A 14,648-nucleotide genomic window follows, 5' to 3' on the forward strand; every position below is an offset into this window, starting at 1 on the left:
ATATGCGTACGCAGGGAGTCCGCAACCTCGGGGACAAGTGATTGACAGGAAGTGCCGTTTGTGGGTGGTGACGGGGGAGTGGTCGGGCAAATGGAGGTGTGCCTGTGCATTTGGATGGCGTTTCAGGGGCGTGCATAATTAAGCCCTTGCGGCGGCGGACGCAGCCTGAGGTCTAGTTGCACACAGGAAGTCTCACTATGTCTGCGGGAGGGTCAGGTCACCCACTATTGTGCGTATGGGTCCGATGGTTCTCGATGTTACCGATGTTTCCGCTGTCTTGCCAGGTATAGATGCAAGTAAAGGGAACTGTGTGGTATTATGTAGTGCTGGGCGTCTGCTTATTCTGCAATGATTGCCGTGCGTATGCATTCATTAGCATATTGTCGCAGCGGACGGGGGTGTGCGTCCGCATCCGTACGTTCCTTGCTGAATCAGGCACACTGACAGGAAGTCTACCGTGCATAGGAACACAAACACCCTCCCAACCATAACATCATATCACACAGCTTCAGTATTGCTACTCTCCTGAACACATTATGTACATATTTATATATATATTGTTATTAGCAGCTCTTACTTTATATAAGGCAACTAAGGAACTTTTATTTTATTGGTCCTTAAATTTAGAGGAAAACCATTATGTTTTCATACATTTAGAAATGAATACAGCACCCTCCTGTACTAAACTGCATGCCCCGTGTAGCAGAGATTAGTAGTGGCAATGCTGATGCCTGTAGTACGTGTACGATTTGGCATTTCCAGTTTTTACGTTGATGCAATATTGTAAAATACCCTAAACCCATCAGCCGACTCCCCTGACTCAGCACAAGTACCAGCAGTAATGCTGCACATCGCTTGCATAGTTATTCTTAATCCCAGGGCCAGATTAACAATGGGGCGGATGGAGCTACAGCTCCAGGCCTCCACATAAAAATAGGCCCATTGCCATGACAACATGATGTTGACTGGCCATTTGCTCCACACACAGTCGGCCATAAATCATAAGTATAAAAATTGTATTTCTATTTACCTCACAAAATTAAGCATTTTTTTTCTTTTACATATTTAGGGAGACATTGGGTCTGAGAGTATAGGGGTGTACACGCCCACATGGCACTGGCCACACCCACACAGCACTGGTCACACCTCCTCTTCTCATAATAGGCCCTTTGGTCATTTTCAGCTCCAGGCCCATGTGGCCCTCAATCCGGCCCTGCTTTATTCGTAACCCCCCCTTATTTCTAATAACATTATTTCATAATACAAAAGACAAGACTTCTGCACACGTGTCTGATTGTCTTTGCATTATTCATATGACCCCGTATTCTTGATGCTGTGAATACAGTTCTGTCAGGGGTGCTGCCTACTGACAACTTGTATAAATTCAAACGATACGGGAAAAAGTTGGCGCAAATTAATACGATTATAACATCAGTAAGATTATTTGCAATTAATATTTTACATTTTTGCATGAAACCTTAGCACACATTAGTTATTTGAAGATGGATGTAGTTATGATATGGTCTCACCCTCCAACATACAGACAGTCAGCGCTACTGTGAGATCTATACTTTGTTGTCCCCAAGTTGCAGCTCTCAGCAACTATAGAAAGAATAATCAATAGTCAGAATGCTACTGAAACAGTGTCGTTTTAGTTTTGTTTGGGGACTTCATCTCTGGTGCCCACAGGTAAGATCTCCTCGAGGGCGCCCCCCAGTGCTTATCAGCTGGTAGTGCAGGAGGGGACAGGGTCACACAGTGTAAAACTACAGGCAGCGTGAAGAACAGACTACAATGACCGGGCATCCTAGGATGCGGGCCCTGCTATTCCTTTGGTGCCTTCCCCCCTCTTGGGGCCCCGATACCTAGTACCTGTAGGTCATTAATTCCCATGCCTCCTGAAGTTACACCACAAGGCATCACGCTGCCTTTAGGACGGGTGTAGTTGGTATTACAGACAGCGGCAGCCCGACAAGGGTGAAGAACCCAATCGTCCCTAAGGTAAGTAACCTAACCTAATTCCCCCCCCCCCTAACCCCCCCTTAGGGGTGCCTAACCTCCCCTCTAAGTGCCTAAACCTAACCCCCCCTTCCCCGCAGCCTAAACCTGGGGGGTGCCTAACCCTAACCTCCCCCCAGGGGTGCCTAACCCTAACCCTCCCTTCTCCTAGCCTAAACCTAACCCTCCAGGATAGCAGTAGGTAAAGACGATGGTAGGTGTCGTCACCGTACTGTGCAGTATTGGAAATACCCAGACCTGCATAAGTTGTAATCTGATATCTCGTGAACACCAGCTCATGGCAAGGCAATGTGAATTGGAACGGGGCATAACAGCAGGTGCCTGATGGATGGGACTTTCGACATTCCTCGATCTACGGTGTCACGTGTGTGCCGGGAATACCTCATGGAAGGCATTAACCCCCACCGTGGACAGCGCAGTGGCCGATCAGGGTGCTTAATGATCGTGACCAGCATCGCTGGTAACAGACAAGCGACGCTGGCTCAAATCACATCCACATCCAATGCAGGAGGTGCCGACGCATATCCAGCAGGTCAGTGCAGCATTCTTTAGCTTCCATGGGTTATGGGAGCAGTAGACCCACCAGAGAGCCCCAGATAACACTACGACACCTGACACAGCGCCTCACCTGGGCTTGTGACATTGTTAATTGGACCCTGGGGGACTGGCAACATGCGGCGTGGTCCAATAAGTCCCGGGTTCCAGTTGTTTTGAGCTACTGTTAGGGTTCAGGTGTGGCGCAGACCCCATGAGGCCATGGACACCAGTTGTCAACAAGGCACCATGCAGACTGGAGGTGGTTCTATAATGGTATGGAGTATGTTCATGTGATATGGGTTGGGTCCACCTGAACGTGTCATTGACTGGTAACCGTTACGTTGCATTGCTTGATGACCATTTGCAGCTCTTCATGGACCCCCACAATGATGGAATATTCCAGCAGGATAATGCACCGTGTCATTGATCCCAAGTTGCTCAAAATTGGTTTGAGGAGCATTCTAGAGAGTTCAGACGAATGGTGTGGCCACCACGTTTCCCCCGACATGAACCCTTTTGAACATTTACGAGATGTGGTGGAGAGGTCCATTTGCACCCAAAATCCTACACCAACAAACATCAGGGCTCTGTGGGAAGCTATCCAGACAGCATGGGTCACCATCTCTCCAGAGGTCTTCCGTCCACTTGTGGAATTAATGCCACAATGAGTTTCTGCACTTTGCCAGGCTATAGGGGTGGTCCAACACAACAGTACGCATCTATCTAATGACTTTTGGCACCTTAGTATAGAATGTGACTGTAATTGTTTGAAGGATACTCTTCTTAAACATTGCCCTGTCTGAGGCCTGTGTCCTTGCCTGATGAATACTAGCTGGCTGAGACTTCCCTGATTCCTTCATCAGACTCTGAGTTCTTAGCTCTGGGGAAGGGTACTAATCCATAGAGAGGGGCCGGGCTCAGAGATAAACACAAGCGTGTTTTGCGGACGGCCCTTGAGAATCTTAGCAACTGCACGTGAGCCCCGGCTGAGCGTACACCTATATTTCCGGGCACCCGATGTGGCTGACTTGTGTGAAACTCTGAATCAAGCTAAGAGTCTATAATGAAACCCAGGGCATTGATTCTTCTAATTCTCCCAGTTTGGAATCTACCACAAACGCTGAAGGAACTGGCGACTCCTTTCCAGGTGTATAAGGAGGAGAGATGTCTATGTGCATTTTATAAGCCTTATGTGCAGATATTATGCTACAGCGTCTCTGTCCCTTCTTGTCTTCATGCTGTGGGTCATGGCAATTTTGGTGAGAGTCCAGGGTGCAAATGTAATCTGGAATAGGGGAACTTTTTTTCTTACCAATTTTGTAATTGACCACTAGTTGAAATTCTCCCCCAGCCTAATGTACCAGGAACATGGCTGAATATGTTCCTTCGCCCTTCACATTTCATGGGACTGGTTCCACCTGGTTGTGAAGAGATGTGTATTGCAAATTTTATAGCCTTTCGTGTAGTATCTTAGGTAACAGACCAATAATCTTGGAGTGATGACAATTTTATGGGGGGTATCCACTAAGCGATTTAAGCAAGCGAATGCACGATAACGATGTTGTTATCGTGCAATAGCTTGCAAATCGCGCATGCATCGGGGATGTTTTCGACGCGGGTCGCTTCCGACATCACCCGTACATGCAGGTCAACTTGACGGTCTCGTCAGGTTCTACATGTGCGGGGATGAGGGATGTGCCGGGGACTGAACGAGTGAACGTTCAGTCTAGGCACATCACTAGCTATGCAAACGACAGCACGATTGCAATGTCGCAATCGTGCTGTCGTTTGTATATCGCTAAGTGGATACCCCCTTTTAGTTTGTAACTTTGCACTATAACGACCTTTGCCGCTTTGGGTGGGATTAAAGACAGTCTTCCTACCACTGGAGAATATCTGGGGGTAAATTTACAAAGCGCCAGACTGGGATTTTTTATCCAGCCGTGCACGGCAACTGTTATATACATAACAGGACTGTTTTTGTCACTGGGTGACCGTTGGACTACGGAACTTTACTAACAACTACTAACAGCTAGGAGGATGATTCCATGCAATTAACATCTACATATAAGACTCTCACTATAGTTAATTGAATATCTGCCTGCAGTCTGCAGGAACTGCTTAAACTAACAAAACTGAGAGTGCATGTTTTTTGCTAGCCTGCAAATTACCATATTAACGTAATTTGCACAATAGGGCTGTTTTCTGGGGTTTGGTGTCATTACGGATTAAATTTTTTTTGCACAAGAAGGTGATATAACAACTATACTGTTTGAACACTTATGAATATTTATCCTGAAAATACCTGTATTGAATAAATTTCTGTGATTCAACAGAGGTTTCTTACCATTTTTATTTGTTATTTTATATTAGTGGTTGATGTATACATTCCTACGTGAAGCAAGAGATAAAAATAGTTTTTATTTATATTTTGTATATTTGAATAAATTCTGAATATTGTGAACAGAGAGCCTGAGTCAGACGCGCTCGCAAGCGGGTTGATGTTGGCCCAGTGCGCATGCGCACGACGGAGGCGGCTCCGTCGTGCACATGCGCAAGACCCGGATAGCGACGGGCAAGCCATCGCTCCGGGTCTCTCTACAAAGGGGGCGTGCTGTCGATGGTGAGTGACAGCACGCCCCCTTTGGTGGGTATGCCGGGGGCGTGGCTGGCCAGACGGAGGCATTGACATGGGAACGCCTACTGTCTAGGGCCGGCCCCACTGACATCACAAGTCAGTGGGAGTGCTCTCGGCTCTGATAGAGCCGAAAGCACTCCAGGGCTTGCGGCCACGAGACCCTACCACAAGGGTCTCGTCGCAAGCCCGATGGTCGCGATGGTCTTGGCCATCGCAACCATCTTCCTGGTCGCTCGCTATAGCTGTGGGTGGTCACCCACAGCTATACGAGCGGCCAGGAGGCCGCTCTAAAAATTAAGAGGGATGGTCCTGATTTAGAGTGAGCGCTCTGTCAGAGCGTCCGGCTCTGAATCAGGGCCAGACAGCACTGTCTCTAGTTGTATCGCATTTATGCCATTAATTTGTTCATGAGGGTCAGTTCCTCACAGGTTTTTCGAAACAGCAGCAGTCTATCACATTGAAGTAAATTATTACCATAGGTGCATACACACACAACGATTTTATGACCGATTTTCTGTCAGATTTTTTAAAGTGTAATGAGCGATTTTTTGAACTACAAACGATTTTTGTAACTTCCCTTAATGAAAATCGTTCAGTTGGTCAGAATGAACTACAAACTTCAAACTACAAACGGGAACGCGCATGAATGATAATCGATCATCGTTATAACTCAGAAACTGAACGATTTTTTCAATGATTGGACGATAACGACGTCATTATAGTTAAATCGTTCAAAAAATCGTTACGTGTGTATGCACCTTTAGTCCTCTATAGGGGTGACACCAGCGCTTATATTGTTTTTTGGGGGGGATTTATTAAAGCTGACGATTATCTGTGTCTTTCCCCGCAGACTTGAAAACAGCAACATTATTAATTGCAAAACACACCTGGTCTCGCGCTTAACAGTATCGCGGTTTTAATTTCTGTGGGCACAAACGCAGATCATCGTCAGCTTTGAAAAGTCCCCGTTTAATAAATAACACCTCATCCCCATCCCTGGTGTCAGAACTCCAAGGCTTTTACCATTGCTCCGACCAACTATTACTGAACCGACTTTGGGCCTGATTCAGCAAGGAACGTAGTTGCTAATATGCACGCAATCGGTCGATAGTTGCGTTCTGCGCATGTGTATACATCGCAGTGCGCAAAATGGCAATTGCGATGGGAACTGCGTTTGTAGAGGCTACGCAGACCCAGAGCAGAAAGATAGACAGGAAGTGCCATTTCTGGGTGGTGACTTGGTCGGGCGAACTCGGGCGCGCCAGTGCGTTGCAATGCCGTTGCAGGGGCGTGCATAAATTATCCACTGTGTGGCCATAAGCAGCTATAGCACTGATAGCGTGCGTGGCTGTTAGCAATTTCTGAGGAAGGTCAGGGCTTGTGCAAGTGTGCGTATGGGTCCGATGTTACCGATTGTTTCGCTATGTTGCCCTGGTATACGGATGTAAGGGGAAGCGGGCGTCCTTATGTCAGGCTGCAATCGCAATGTGAATGCAAACATTTAAATAGCACAGCTGATATTAGCAACTGCGCTGCTTGCGTATAAGCAGAATTGCGTTCCATAGTGAATCAGGCCCTTTGTTAGGTGCCACAAAACTCTCTTAGTGCACAATGCTATGTGACATAGTAGCAGCCAGCTGTATAATTATTGCACTTGTAGGGATAGCTGGTGACAATGTGTTAATGTGATGGAGCCATACACCCCAGGGGGTCCCAGGCTAAACAGGCGCTGGCTATCATAGTGCCCCAGTACTGCTGGCAGTCAGTCACTACCTGCAAGCCTAGTGTAAGGGCCTGAAATCAGGGCTGGAGGCGCTATCATTAGGCCAACATCGGTAGTTGCTAAGCCAGGTACCAATCGTTAGGGCTGCCTCAAATACTGAATACAACTAGGGGTCTATTTACTAAGCAGTGTGAAAAGTGATAAGGTGCCAGCCAATCAGCTCCCAACTGTTATTTTTCAAACACAGCCTGTGAGATGGCAGTTGGGAGCTGATTGGCTGACACCTTATCACTTTTCACTCTGTCTCCTAACACTGCTTAGTAACTAGACCCCATAATGTCTTTCCTCCTCTGCTAATGCCCGCAATCGGAGCTGACCATTGACATGAAGGAGAAGCAGTCGGCAGCATACATGTCAGTTAGGTATAATGTCACAGCCAAGTGCTCCATCCAGTCTGAGGAGCAGTGTATGCCACCCCCCGCATTCTGCCTGCCTATGTAAAAAGCGAGGCTGGTGAGGTGGGGGATGCAGTGCCTGAGTGGGGCACTGCCCCCGAGTGGTAGGACTTACGCTGGCCCTTATGCGCTTACAGTGAATGGCATGTACACTACACAGCTGGTAAACCACAGAGCACTCCCATATATAGCTTTTTGGACCTGTTAGGTCACATCTGTATCTTTATAGGAGACAATGAAATAATAATGTAACACTCACATTACATTGCCGGGATGTTCAAATGTAGCCTATTACTTAAGGTGCGTACACACGTAACAATTTTTTTGAACGATTTAACTATGACGACGTCGTTATCGTTCAATCGTTGAAAAAAATCGTTCAGTTTCTGAGGGGCCTATCCATTAGCAGCGGCCGATAAATGTAATTTTTCATCTCTCCAACATGTTGGTCAATTATCGCATATCGCTGCCAGATATTAGAAATATCTGGCAGTTTATATGCGGTAAACGACAAAAGATACTAGCAGCAGCTACAGAGCGCTGGAGAGAAAAAAATCCACTCCCTGAATGATGTCATGCGATATCGTTCATCATTCGTATTTTGCCAAAATCTGTCATGTACATGACAGATATCTTCCAGCACAGCCACCGGAATTTTCAAGCGATATCTTTTGTCTTTCATCTTTCAGAAAAACATCGATTATCGTTCATGCGCGTTCCCGTTTGTAGTTCATTCTGACTGACCAACTGAACGATTTTCATTAAGGGGAAGTTACAAAAATCGTTTGTAGTTCAAAAAATCATTCATTACACTTTAAAAAATCTGACAGATAATCTGACAGAAAATCGTTCATAAAATCGTTGGTAACCAAATCGTTGTGTGTGTATGCAGCTTTTGCCAGTCTAATGGAGCATACACACGGTCAGATTTGTCAGACTTGTCAGATTTGTCAGATGAACGATTGAACGATTAAACGATTTGAACGATTTGAACGATTTTACCAAAGTTTTGAACGATTTGAACGATTGAACGATTTTTGACTGCATTAAAATGAATGGAATCGTCCAAGTCTGACTGCAAACACATCAGATGTCAGAAATCGTTATCTGACCATCGGGAACGCGCATCGTTGATCGTCCATCGTTCAGGCATGTCAGATATGAACGATTTTCCTTCAGATATGAACGACTGAACGATTTTTAAATCGTTATCGTTCATATCTGAAGGAAAAATCTGACCGTGTGTATGCACCATAAGGCTGGGTACACACGTAAAGATTTTCTGTCCAACCATCCAACTAGTTGATTGGTTGGAATAAAAATCTGGTAACGTATGGGAGTAACTGATGATCAGCAATTTGCTCCTAAATGCCAGGAAACAGATGAAAATGGTCGTCAGACAGTTAAATGTTTGATCTAAACAATTTGTTCAAACTACAGTTTTTGAGGGGAACGAGACAGGGTTGCCCCTTATCGCCAGCCCTATTTGCTTAGGCAATGGAACCGCTGGCATGTGTACTGCGATCCCATCCTGATATAGTGGGTCTTCGGGTAGACAATAGAAATGACGCTGTGGCCTTATACGCAGATGACCTTTTATTGTTTTTGGCTGACTATGCTCTCTCCATGCCGGTGGTGCTCCAGGTTATTACAGCCTTCGGTATATACTCTGGACTAAAGATTAATGGGGGAAATCCCACATACTTCCACTTAGGGGGTCCCCTCCCGCATCTCCCAATATACCTCTTCCCCTTCAATGGGTAGACCGCTTTAAGTATTTGGGAATCTGGGTTATTAATTCTCCGCAGGATTATATTTCTCTGAATATCCAACCATTATTGGAATATCTCCGAATGAAATTTCGCACCTGGGTTAAACTGCCTTTGACACTGACTGGTAGAGTTAATTTGGTAAAAATGATCGTGCAGCCTAAATTCCTATATGTATTCCAACAATCTCCTATTTATATACCACTATCCATGTTTAGAAAACTAAACAGTTTGATCTCCTCTCTGGTCTAGATGAACAAGCGTCCTAGGATTCAATTGAATACTCTAACTAGATCCCGGAATTTGGGAGGACTCGCTCTCCCCCATTTTAGATTATATTATTTTGCGTCTCAGTTGGCGCATTTGAGATTATGGTTGCAGGGTGGCCCGGTGAGTGACTTGATATGTGTAATGGTTTCCCAGGCTTCGCCGGGACATTCCCCCCTACAGGCACTACTTGCGGAGGGATACTCTAAAAAAGATCCTCCTATGTTTTATCAAGCAATTTACATCTGGAGGCTAATTTCAAAAACGGTCAAGTATGAAGGTGTAGACCCAGACACTTCACTGTGGAAATCCAAAACATTAGATGAGTTGTCTTATTTACAAACAGATAGAGTATGGGGTTCTAAAAGGTTGATCTCTTTGGGACAATTGTATGATAATGGTATTCTTAAATCCTTTACTCAGTTGAGGGATGAAATTTGTCTACCTAGCTCCTACTTTTACCGATATCTTCAGTTGCGACATGCGCTATCTGCCCAATTCTCGGACTCTTCGCCAAATATATTAGACTCTCCTATTAAAAAGTTATTGTTGTCCACGGGTTCCCGTAAGATTATATCTAGTGTATACTCTTATCTTATGTCCGCTCATCATTGTTCGGATCTTCCTGGTCTTCGGGAACGTTGGATGACTGATGTGGGTCCTATGAGTGACGAGTCATGGAGTCGTGCCATGGGACCTCCGAGATGCTCTACTGCATCAATTAGATTCCAACAGATACAGCTATTCATTCTGCATAGGACTTATCTCACACCCGTTAGGCTCATGAAGTTTGTTGGAAAATTAAACGATATCTGTCCTAAGTGTGCTTTACTTAGTGGTACTTTCTGGCACTTGATTTGGGAGTGTTCCGTCATAAGTACATTCTGGAACAGAGTTCTACAGACTATGGCCACTACTGGTGTCACTATCTCTATACTAACACTTAGTGCATGTGTTCTTGGAATAATACCTTATGATATTTTGGATAAATATACTACCCAATACGTTATTAATCTGTGCACATTGGCAAAAGTTGTCATAGCTAGATCATGGTTGGCTTCTACGGGACCTGAATATGTGACGTGGAAATCACTTAATTCTACGGTGCTGCATGAGAAATATATGTATATCTCACGAAAGTCTGAGTCTAAGTTTGAGAAGACATGGAATAGATGGCTTCAATCTAGTTTCTATGAGATACCCAGTAACTCATAGTTGGCTCCTGATCCATATTATGCTTTAATGTGTCATTGTATGTCTCTGACGCTCCTTTGTGAAGTTATATATTATGCGGCAATATCAATAATAATAACAATAACACTATTTTTAAGTGTGCTAAGTACATCACATTTGTAAACTGTTATTAGTTAGCATGTATGTTTAGCATAAATATATATGTTACTTTATATACTATTTACTATTTACTATATTCTGTTTTTTTTAATTCGCTCAAACAAATGGAAACAGATTTATACTCTAACCCTTTGTATATGTCAGATAATATAGATGCTATATAGTATGTATACAAGATATTTACATGATAAGCTGTATGTAATATATGTTTGTATGTTATGTCTTAAAACTAAAATAAAAAAGTTAACTCAATTAAAAAAAAAAAACTACAGTTTTTGTCCATTTTCCGGCGTTTGGGAGCAAAGTGCTGATTGTCATTTGCTTTCATACCTTACCAGATTTTCATTCCAACCAATCAGCTAGTTGGATGGTTGGACAGAAAATCTTTACATGTGTATGCAGCTTATCCAGAGTTTTTAACTAGGGTGGTGCGGCCGGTGCCATGGCACAGGGCACCACAGGGCAGGGGGCGCTGTTTGGGCCTGTCAAATTTCTGTTTATTATCATTCTCACTTGTAACTTCCTCTTATTTCATCCCCAGCATCTCCTGGCCTCTCCTATCTCTTCCCTGGCCCTTCCCCATGAGGCCATTCCCTTTTTGGGTGCATCATTTCCCTTTGAAAAATAAGGGGGGCGCTAATGCTCTTTCTGGCACAGGGCACCAAAAAGTCTAGTTACGGCTCTGAGCTTATCACAGATAGATTTAGGACAGGGGGGGGTCATTCAGACCCGCTCGCGAGGGAAGTTCGCTCGCAAGCGGGGCGATGTTTGGCGAATGCGCATGCGCACGACGGAGGGAGCTCCGTCGTGCGCATGCGCGAGACCCGGCGAGCGACGAGAAATTCGTCGCTCGGGGTCTCGCACCAAAGGGGGCGTGCAGTCGATGGTGACTGACAGCACGCCCCCTTTGGTGGGCGTGCCTGCCAGACGGAGACGTTCCCATGGGAACACCTACCATCTGAGTCCGGCCCCACTGACATCAGTAATGATGTCAGTGGGAGTGATTTTGGCACTGATAGAGCCAAAATCACTCCAGGGCTTGCGGCAGCGAGACCCTACCGCAGGGTCTCGTCGCAAGCCCGATGGTCGCGATGGTCTTTGACCATCGCGACCATCATCATGGACGCTCGTATAAGCTGTAGGTGGTAACCCACAGCTATGCGAGCGTCCATGAGGACGCTCCAAAAACAGGTAGGAGGGCCCTGATTCAGAGCGAGCACTCTGGTCAGAGCGTTCAGCTCTGAATCAGGCCCTGTGTCCTGTCAGACTGACAGCTGCTTTGCTGTGACCACAACAGCCCTAACCCAGTGTTATTTCTCACAGGCATGTTTCACCAACAGCCATTAGATCATACCTCATGCTCTGAGATGTAGGTGGGGCGCGGAATAATAAAATATATAAAAATCACTGTATAAATGATCCCAAACGTGTTTATTGTGATGCGATTATGAGGACATGTGCGTTTCCAGTTATTCAAACAAACAATAATACAAAGTATTTGGAAAGGTGCCCAAAAAGCGCTTCGTAGTGTGTATAATAAAGTGATATTACAGCGTTATTTTACTGTGCACATTAATGAAGTGAGGCAGTTATACATTGGCGTAGACGTCCCTACGAGGAGGCCCCTGAGAATACATCCTCTCAGCACTGCACAGTATGCATTATTAACACACAGCACTGTACAGGGCCGGTATCATAGGGCAGACAAGGCCTGGCTGCTCAACAGTCCAGTCCTAGGCACATATGGAAGTAAGGACACAACATGTCATGTTATCTCAGCAGATGAATGTCATTATTCACACAAATCCCAATACATAGTGTACCCACCACACGGCGTAGAGCTGGAGCAGTATCCATGAGGACGTAGCCTCTCCATTCCGTAATAGCGAGGGCCGACCCAATCGCACAGGGGCCTTATAGTCGCACGCAAAGTGGCCGGCGAGTGCGGACAGCCACACGTGGCAGATTTACTACCTAGGGGTCTATGTACTAAGCCTTTGAGAGAGATAAAGTGTAGAGAGATAAAGTACCAACCAATCAGCTCCTGTCATTTCCAAACACAGCCTGTAAAGTGTCAGGAACTGATTGGTTGGTACTTTATCTTCGTCCACTGTATGTCTCTTCAATGTTTAGTACATCTACCTCTTTATATGAATGAGAGTATCCACAAGGCTTCAAGCATTTAACCGCAACCATAATCATTAATATCGGCACTTATACCAACTCCAATGCTGGACGCAGAGATCCGCTGTAAGCTGGTGTCTCATCCTCCGACGCCCGCCTCATTATGCGTGCGATCGCAAATAGAAGCACAGTTGACCCGCCGAAATGCCCTTTTAATGCACGTACAATGCAGCGCATACAGTTTGCCAAATATTGCTTGTTGCAGCCGCTTTTGGACTTGTGTACGTCTCGGAATCAGGCGCAGGGCACCCAACTCCGACGCTGAACATGAGGCCCAAGTTCTTACCGTTTACAGACCTGCCAACATGCTTTTATTTCATACAGTGGGGCCCTCAGTGCTCTAAATGGTGCACAAACCAAAAAGGCACATTGGGCCTGATTCAGACCTGGTCGCTATTTGCGGCCGCTCGCTGTCAAAAAGGGGCCGTCTATGCATATCATGCGCTCGCTCTTTGCGGTGTAAGGACACCTCTATGTATATGTGAGCGACGGCATATTGCGCTCGCAAGTGTTTAAAGCCGCCCCCTAGCCACTCGCAATACACCTCATCTCCGGTATTTAAAGAATTAATCCGTAACATCGAGAGTCATCGGAGCTGCTCGCAGCGCTTGAGGTAGCCTTACCCTACCGCAAGCACTGCGAGCAGTTCAGGGTAAAAACCAACCAAGTGACGTGTTCAAGGATGCAACTTTGCTAATTATGCACACCCATTAAACTCCGTTCTGACGGTCAGACACGCCTGCGTTCGCAGCACCACTCCCCCATTCACAAGCACCTTTCCGTTACCACCCACAAACGGCGCTATCAATCATTCCACTGGGCAGTCTTTTCAGGGCGAGCGAGCAAAATACGAACGCTCGTACTAGTTTGCGCACGCGCACTGCGACTTATACGCATGCGAAGACGGGCGACCATCACTCAGAGCGCAACTTAGCGTCCGGGTCTGAATCAGGCCCATTGTACGTTAGGCGCATTCTGAAAATAGATTATACGGTTCCTAAATGCACACCCATAGTACAAGATCATCTAGCTCACATCTGACCAGCATACTTACCTAGTTTTAAAATGTCCTCCTATGGTTTTCCGGATGGGCATACAGGAAGAGGTGGGGGTGTAGGTGGCATGGTGAAGAGAATGCAGTCATCACAGGCCCACCACCACCACCACTGCAGGATGCCACAATTTTCAGCACTTGGTAAATGTGGAGCAGGATGAAGAAGACGCGTTTCGCTGCAAAGCACAGCATCAACTCCCAGGATCCCCGAAATGTGTGAATCTCCTAGACTGTAGGCAAGTATACTGGATGGGAAACAAAGAGAAAACTCTCCAACAGGCTGCTTGCTATGTGTAAATCACAAGGGTCCTTTCATGGCATACAAAACATAGTGTATAGGAGTATCAGAGACACCATGGGCAAGGCCCAGTGTAGGCACTTGCTGCAACAGAGAGTTAAAAAAAAACAAAAAACAATAAAACGCGTACAACAGCTGGAGAGCCAATGGCTTCCTGAGCCTAGTATAGCTGAGGGTGGGACAATCAGATATATGCTGCAAATGAGGAGCAGTAGTTTCCTTGGAGTGACTGCAGTAGGCAGTTGAACACTAATCTGTTGTGAAGTGTGGTACCTGCAGATGGCACAGCAAACAGGAGGTGAAATGGCTGTGAAATCATGGACCCCAGTTAGTACCCAAGTGCCTCGTACT

Source organism: Taudactylus pleione, unplaced genomic scaffold, assembly GCF_031769625.1.
Source record: "Taudactylus pleione unplaced genomic scaffold, aTauple2 ptg000061l, whole genome shotgun sequence".
In the NCBI taxonomy this organism is placed as follows: domain Eukaryota; kingdom Metazoa; phylum Chordata; class Amphibia; order Anura; family Myobatrachidae; genus Taudactylus; species Taudactylus pleione.